The 6,663-nt window shown below is 44.6% G+C and overlaps 1 long non-coding RNA gene across 1 annotated transcript; it reads left to right on the top strand.

The window, feature by feature from the left end:
* The first annotated feature begins 4,976 nt into the window (after positions 1-4,976).
* Positions 4,977-6,349, top strand: LOC135025784 (uncharacterized). Its single transcript, XR_010222504.1, has 3 exons — positions 4,977-5,056; positions 5,132-5,344; positions 5,961-6,349. It is a non-coding gene; the product is annotated as an uncharacterized LOC135025784 (long non-coding RNA).
* The last annotated feature ends 314 nt before the right edge of the window (positions 6,350-6,663 follow it).

Raw genomic sequence — 6,663 nt, 5'->3', positions numbered from 1 at the left:
CAATGCATTACAGGTTATGTGGCACTCCTCATCTACTGCGGCCGCGGTCGTCCGCGCTGGAGGTCTGAGACGCAAGTCGGCGTTCTCTGTGTTCACCACCGCCATTACAGAGGAATCTCCATGTAGTGTTACAAACAAGGTTTCCCTCCACTGGCCGGTATGGGTGCAGCCATCTAAGTTCTAGCCACATGATCCTGTCCTCCAATCCATAGCTCCGCTGAAGTCTGCTTAATTGCTCATCCAATCCCTGCATACCTAAGGGTATAAAGGGATTGAGCCTGTACCAGGAAATCGTCAGTGCTTTGGTTGTCAAACCTTGTTTCCAGTCTCTCTCTCCTGTGGTTGTTTCCATTCCAGGTTTCCAGCTCCTGTTTCCAGTTACCACTAAGAGACCCGCACCAGCCTACCACCCTGCGGTGCAGCCTGACTCTATAGTCTCCTGTGTTTGCTCCAGTCTCTGGCTACAGTCTCATCTGCTTCCAGTGGTCAGCTTCCAGCAGTGATCAGCTTTCTTAAAGAGCCGGTGCTTTTCCAGCTATTACCTGCATACCATCGGTTACCTGCATACCATCGGTTACCTGCAAACCATCGGTACCTGCAAACCATCGGTTTCTACATCTTCGCTCCATAGCTTCATTCTACTATCTGGCTGGTTCCATCCAGCATCTACTCCATGTCTTAACACCTGGCTGGTTCCATCCAGCGTCCTCAGCAGCTACCTCAACTACAGTGCTACCGGCTTCCAGTGATACATCTGCTGGTGTGTTCCTTTGCTGTACCTCATACTACGGACGGGTCTGGTAAGGACATTCCATCTCTGGGACATTAAGAACTGTACCTACTGCTACCAGTACCCTGTGGCCGTTGCCAACCCGTAGTTCTCCAGGAACTGTTTTTACCAAATCTGCTGTATATCTTCGTTTACTTATTACTGCTGTGATTACATGGAGTTCTGTTAATAAATACTTATTGACTTTTAATCCTGGTTGTCATGGTCACGCCTTCGGGCAACCTTTCTACATCCTACTCGTATGTCCAGGGGTCTGATAAAACCTCAGAAGTTTAGCTTCACCCCAGCCCCTACAACTGAGGCTTCCTCCTGTCCGCTCAGGCCCTCAGTTGTGACATGTATTATGCAGAACCTCCCTCCCTTTGTGAGTAGTTGTACAAAGCAGTAATAATGCACCATACTGGCCCATCCTTACACAATGTACCTGTACAGTAACAGCATGCCTCAACACTTGTATGTTATGTAGATATGACAAATAATTCATGTGAACAATGTGTGGGCAATGTAGAAATAACAAAGACTGAAGGTGTATAACCAAAGTGAAGAGAATATACACAACACAATAGAAGCTTAAACATTATTTTTTATTATTATTTTTGCAAAAACCCTCCAGCTTGTCCCTCCTGAGTGTCGTCTCTTCTGCCCCCCCAGATCTGCACTCTCCTGATGTTGCTGATGTGTCTCTATGGCTGCTGGACGCTGAGGTACTGAGTGCAGGTAGAGGATGGCTAATGGTCGGGTGTAACTGAGCAAGTGCCGCACATATATGCAGGAGTGTAAGTACATACCCGGTGCCCGGAGGTGAGACAGTTGTTGGCGCCTCCTCTGCACAAATCCATTACTGTGAGGTAGCGTGAGTGGTCATTCACTGGCACTGATTCTATAAAGAGTCTTTACTGACACACAAATAGTATGTGCTCACGTTGCAAGATATAACTCCTCCACTGACAAAAGTAACCGGCCAACCAAACCAACCAGACATTAGGACAGGGGTGGGCAATTATTTCAGCTGGGGGGCTGTTTAACACTACCATGAATATTCAAGAGCCACGCACAAAATATCTTGTATATACAATTAGAGATGAGCGGGTTCGGTTTCTCTGAATCCGAACCCGCCAGAACTTCATGTTTTTTTTCACGGGTCCGAGCGACTCGGATCTTCCCGCCTTGCTCGGTTAACCCGAGCGCGCCCGAACGTCATCATGACGCTGTCGGATTCTCGCGAGGCTCGGATTCTATCGCGAGACTCGGATTCTATATAAGGAGCCGCGCGTCGCCGCCATTTTCACACGTGCATTGAGATTGATAGGGAGAGGACGTGGCTGGCGTCCTCTCCGTTTAGACACTTGATTTACTAATTTTGGGGAGCATTAGGAGTACTCAGTAGTGTACAGTGCAGAGTTTTGCTGATAGTGACCAGTGACCACCACTTTTATTTATAATCCGTTCTCTGCCTGAAAAAAGCGATACACAGCACACAGTGACTCAGTCACATACCATATCTGTGTGCACTGCTCAGGCTCAGGCCAGTGTGCTGCATCATCTATTATCTATATATAATATTATATATATCTGTCTGACTGCTCAGCTCACACAGCTTATAATTGTGGGGGAGACTGGGGAGCACTACTGCAGTGCCAGTTATAGGTTATAGCAGGAGCCAGGAGTACATAATATATTATATAGTGAGTGACCACCAGACACACAGTGCAGTTTATTTAATATATCCGTTCTCTGCCTGAAAAAAGCGATACACACAGTGACTCAGTCAGTCACATACCATATCTGTGTGCACTGCTCAGGCTCAGGCCAGTGTGCTGCATCATCTATTATCTATATATAATATTATATATATCTGTCTGACTGCTCAGCTCACACAGCTTATAATTGTGGGGGAGACTGGGGAGCACTACTGCAGTGCCAGTTATAGGTTATAGCAGGAGCCAGGAGTACATAATATATTATATAGTGAGTGACCACCAGACACACAGTGCAGTTTATTTAATATATCCGTTCTCTGCCTGAAAAAAGCGATACACACAGTGACTCAGTCAGTCACATACCATATCTGTGTGCACTGCTCAGGCTCAGGCCAGTGTGCTGCATCATCTATTATCTATATATAATATTATATATATCTGTCTGACTGCTCAGCTCACACAGCTTATAATTGTGGGGGAGACTGGGGAGCACTACTGCAGTGCCAGTTATAGGTTATAGCAGGAGCCAGGAGTACATAATATATTATATAGTGAGTGACCACCAGACACACAGTGCAGTTTATTTAATATATCCGTTCTCTGCCTGAAAAAAGCGATACACACAGTGGGGTTTATTTACTAAGATTCGTATATTTCAGAATCATGTTCAAGTTCAATCGCGACTGACATCGACAGTGTAAACTTGCAACTTTTTGAATTGATTACGACTCATTTACTAAGCGTTCGTATTCGTATTTTTTCAATCTTCCGATGTCGATGTCATTCGTGCTTTTCTGCTGTTGATTGCGGCCGCGTTTGCTATTTCGCGGCCGCGTTGGGGGTTTTTTTTTACGACTGCGTCACAAGTCTGTTACGGCAGTGATTTGGAATTTGCTGCCGCGTTTTGACTTCTAAGTTTCGTTTACGTCACGCGGCCGTGATTGGTTGTATTCGTAAAGGAGGAGTGTCTGTGCATGTTACTATAAAAACGCCCCAAACACTCCGCACCTCGTGGGTTTAGCTAGTGGAGAGGAGAGAGGAAGGTGTATTTGGAGTTGGTGAGTTTGGTGGAGTTTTTGGTGGATTTGGAGAGGAGTTTGGTGATTGTTGAGTGCTGTACTGTGTGTGTTAGGAGTCTTGTGAACTTTGTAGTATTGTTTTTTCCCAGTTTGTAAGCTTTTTTGTCCTTGTTTTATTATTTCAGTCTTTTGTCATTGTTTGTGAGTGAGTGAGCGTGTGTTGGCTGTGTGGTGTGTAGTAGGAGTAGTGGAGGAGTGTGTTTTGTGTTTTCATTTTTCAGTGTTTTATGTTGTTTGTCATGTCCGACTCAGAGGTCAGTGTGGTGGCGGAGGTTAGTGAGGTGGAGGCTGGTAGTGAGGTGGAGGCTGGTAGTGAGGTGGAGGCTGGTAGTGAGGTGGAGGCTGGTAGTGAGGTGGAGGGGGGTAGTGAGAGGGAGGAGGTTAGTGAGGAGGAGGAGGAGGGGGTGCCTGTTGCTGGATTTTCCAGTGATAGTGATGGTGTTGTGGCTCCGCAGCCACGCACCACTACCAAGACTGGCAGGAATATAAAGTTCAGCTATGCTGAAAACATGGCGTTGGTACGTGAGCTGATGAAGCACCATCGCCAATTGTTTGGTCAGGATGCTGCCAGGGTGTCCTCCCGCAGGAAGTCTGCCCTGTGGGGGCAAGTTATACTTGCTGTAAATAGTGAGGGTGTGGTGAGGCGGACAGAGGACACGTGCCGCAAGCGATTTTACGATATTAAGCGGCGTGTCAAGGCCAAGATGGCCAAAGAGTCCAAATCTGCACGTAGAACCGGAGGTGGGCCACCTTTACGTGTAAGCTATCGGGACTGGGAGGAGCCTGTGCGGGCATTGATTCCTGGCGAGGTGGTGTCTGCTACTCATGTCCGGGATTCGGACCGACCCACGCAGGATGGTAAGTTTGTTTTGTATTATTGTTCTTAAAATGTGTGTTCAATTTCTTTAATGTAATTTTTAAAGTTTTAAGGATGTTTTTTTTTGCAAAAAACAGATTGCATGCCTATGCTCCCTTAAGGTGTGTTTGTTTTTTGAATGTGTTTTTTTGCTCCTTTTTTTTTTTTTTATAACAAAAACATGTGCAGTTTTTTTAAATGTTTTTTTTTTTTTTTGGTGCAATTTTTTGCGATAATGCTTGAACATGTGTGTTTGTTTTAAAACCTCAAAATGTATTTGTTTTAAGTAAAAACTTAAAAGCGGGGCAATTTTTAAAACATTAAATTATTTTAAAATTGCCAAGTACTGAATCTCTGCAATATCTGAGTCCAAAATCTTTTAGGTATAAACTTTATTGTGTGCCACATCAAGTACATTTTGATATTCAACTAAAAATCATGAATATAGAAGCTCTTAAGCTTATTTTTTTTTGGAAACCAAACCAAATAGATGCTTACAGTACATTAATGGTTTTCACTGGTTCATTTGACAAAAAACATGGTAATAATGTTGGGGTCACTTTTTCCACAGTCACACAGACCAGCCGCCCAGACAGGCCTCAGACCAGTCAGGATGATGGTGGTATTGCAGGTAAGTCTTCACTGTAGTCACATATTCTGAAAACACATAGAAGTACAAAATAATAATGCTAAATTTTGCACCTAGGTTCTGCTTCTGGAAGCCGACCTCCTGTAAGGCGCCCATCACAGGGCTTGGGACACTTACCCAGGAGGCCAACTAAGACACGGCGTCTTGGCTCTGATTCTGCACCTCCATCATCCCCACCCAGGCGAAGACTATCGGCAGTGTCACCCCAGCCACCACTGGCACTATTGGCGAGTTCGCAGAGTGATGAGCCCAGATCACCTCAGTTATCTGGTGAGTAAAAACATAAATTAAACACATAAGCAATAATATACACAGTACACTTAAGATGTTGTTAGTTGGTTTGGAGTTTACATGTTTTCCTCAACAAGCAATGTGATGTCACGTCTTCAATTGCTCAAGGTGCTTTATTAAAAATAGATAAGGTCTTAGTGGATGGTCTAGACAACCTATTTGTATGAAAAGAACAGATTTGAGTATACATTAAGCACACACACGTTCACATTTTTCAAAAATATGAAGACAAATAAATTTTGGGCCCAAAAAAAAAACCTATTACAGTGTTCACACATCGCCCCTGTCCAGTATGTAGATGGCTTACTTGCTCAGCTCCTCTGGACTATACAGGTAAGTAGTCTATATCGTGGTGAGGGGAGGGAATCTAACAGTGTAATGTTGTGGAGGGAAGTTAGTTAGGTGAGGAATATGCTAATTTGCCAATGTTTGCGCCTGTGTTGTTTTTTTTATCAAAAAATGTTAACAATTTTTTAAGTTGCAAAAAACAAGAGCTACTAATGCAAAAATGTAGTTTTAGGAATGTAATAATGTGTTGCATTAGCCTTGACAAATTCTAAAAATTACAACATTGCATGTTGCCTACCCCATACAGAGCACAACCTGATGTCCGCCGAGGACCAGCAGGGACCAGAACAACAGCCATCCTTCACACTGCAATTAACAGCTGTGGATCCAAGCATGCCAATCCAGTTGCAGGATATACCCCAACCATCCAGCAGTCCACAACTGCCACAAGCTCCGCCCCCAAGCCAAATTCCGGACGATTTTTGGGCAAGTTGGACAAGCCAACAGGCCCAAAGCAATGCCACCCTGACCCAACATACACAACACCTTGCCAGTCTGCCCCATCATCTACCGCGTATTAGTCGCAACTCGGGCAGACTAATAGTACAAGTAGGGAGAATGGCTACCTCTATGGAGCAAATTAGGGCAGAAAACAGCCAAATGAATGCTAATTTATCCCGCATTATAGATGAACAACAGCGACATCAGCAGGCACTAGTTCAGATAATTCAACACAATCAAGTGGTGAATGAGGCCTTATCCAGGATTGTAGCCAGCCACACTGCTACAAACACTCAGCTGATTGCCAGTTTAAATAATCTGAGCAGCAATATTGCTATGATGGGTGCTCAGCAAGTTACCTCCAGCTCGGGAACCACGACCCCTGTTCAAACGCCAGTAACCTCCCCTGTCCGGCGTTCATCAAGAGCACGTGCCAGTGAGCCAGCACCCAGCACACACAAAAGAAAAAAATAACATAAAACTTTTTGTGCAAATAAATAAAAGAATTT

The sequence above is a fragment of the Pseudophryne corroboree genome, unplaced genomic scaffold (genome assembly GCF_028390025.1).
Source record: "Pseudophryne corroboree isolate aPseCor3 unplaced genomic scaffold, aPseCor3.hap2 scaffold_424, whole genome shotgun sequence".
In the NCBI taxonomy this organism is placed as follows: Eukaryota; Metazoa; Chordata; class Amphibia; order Anura; family Myobatrachidae; genus Pseudophryne; species Pseudophryne corroboree.
Note: the sequence above shows the minus strand (reverse complement) of the source record. Positions and strands in the feature narration are given on the sequence as shown.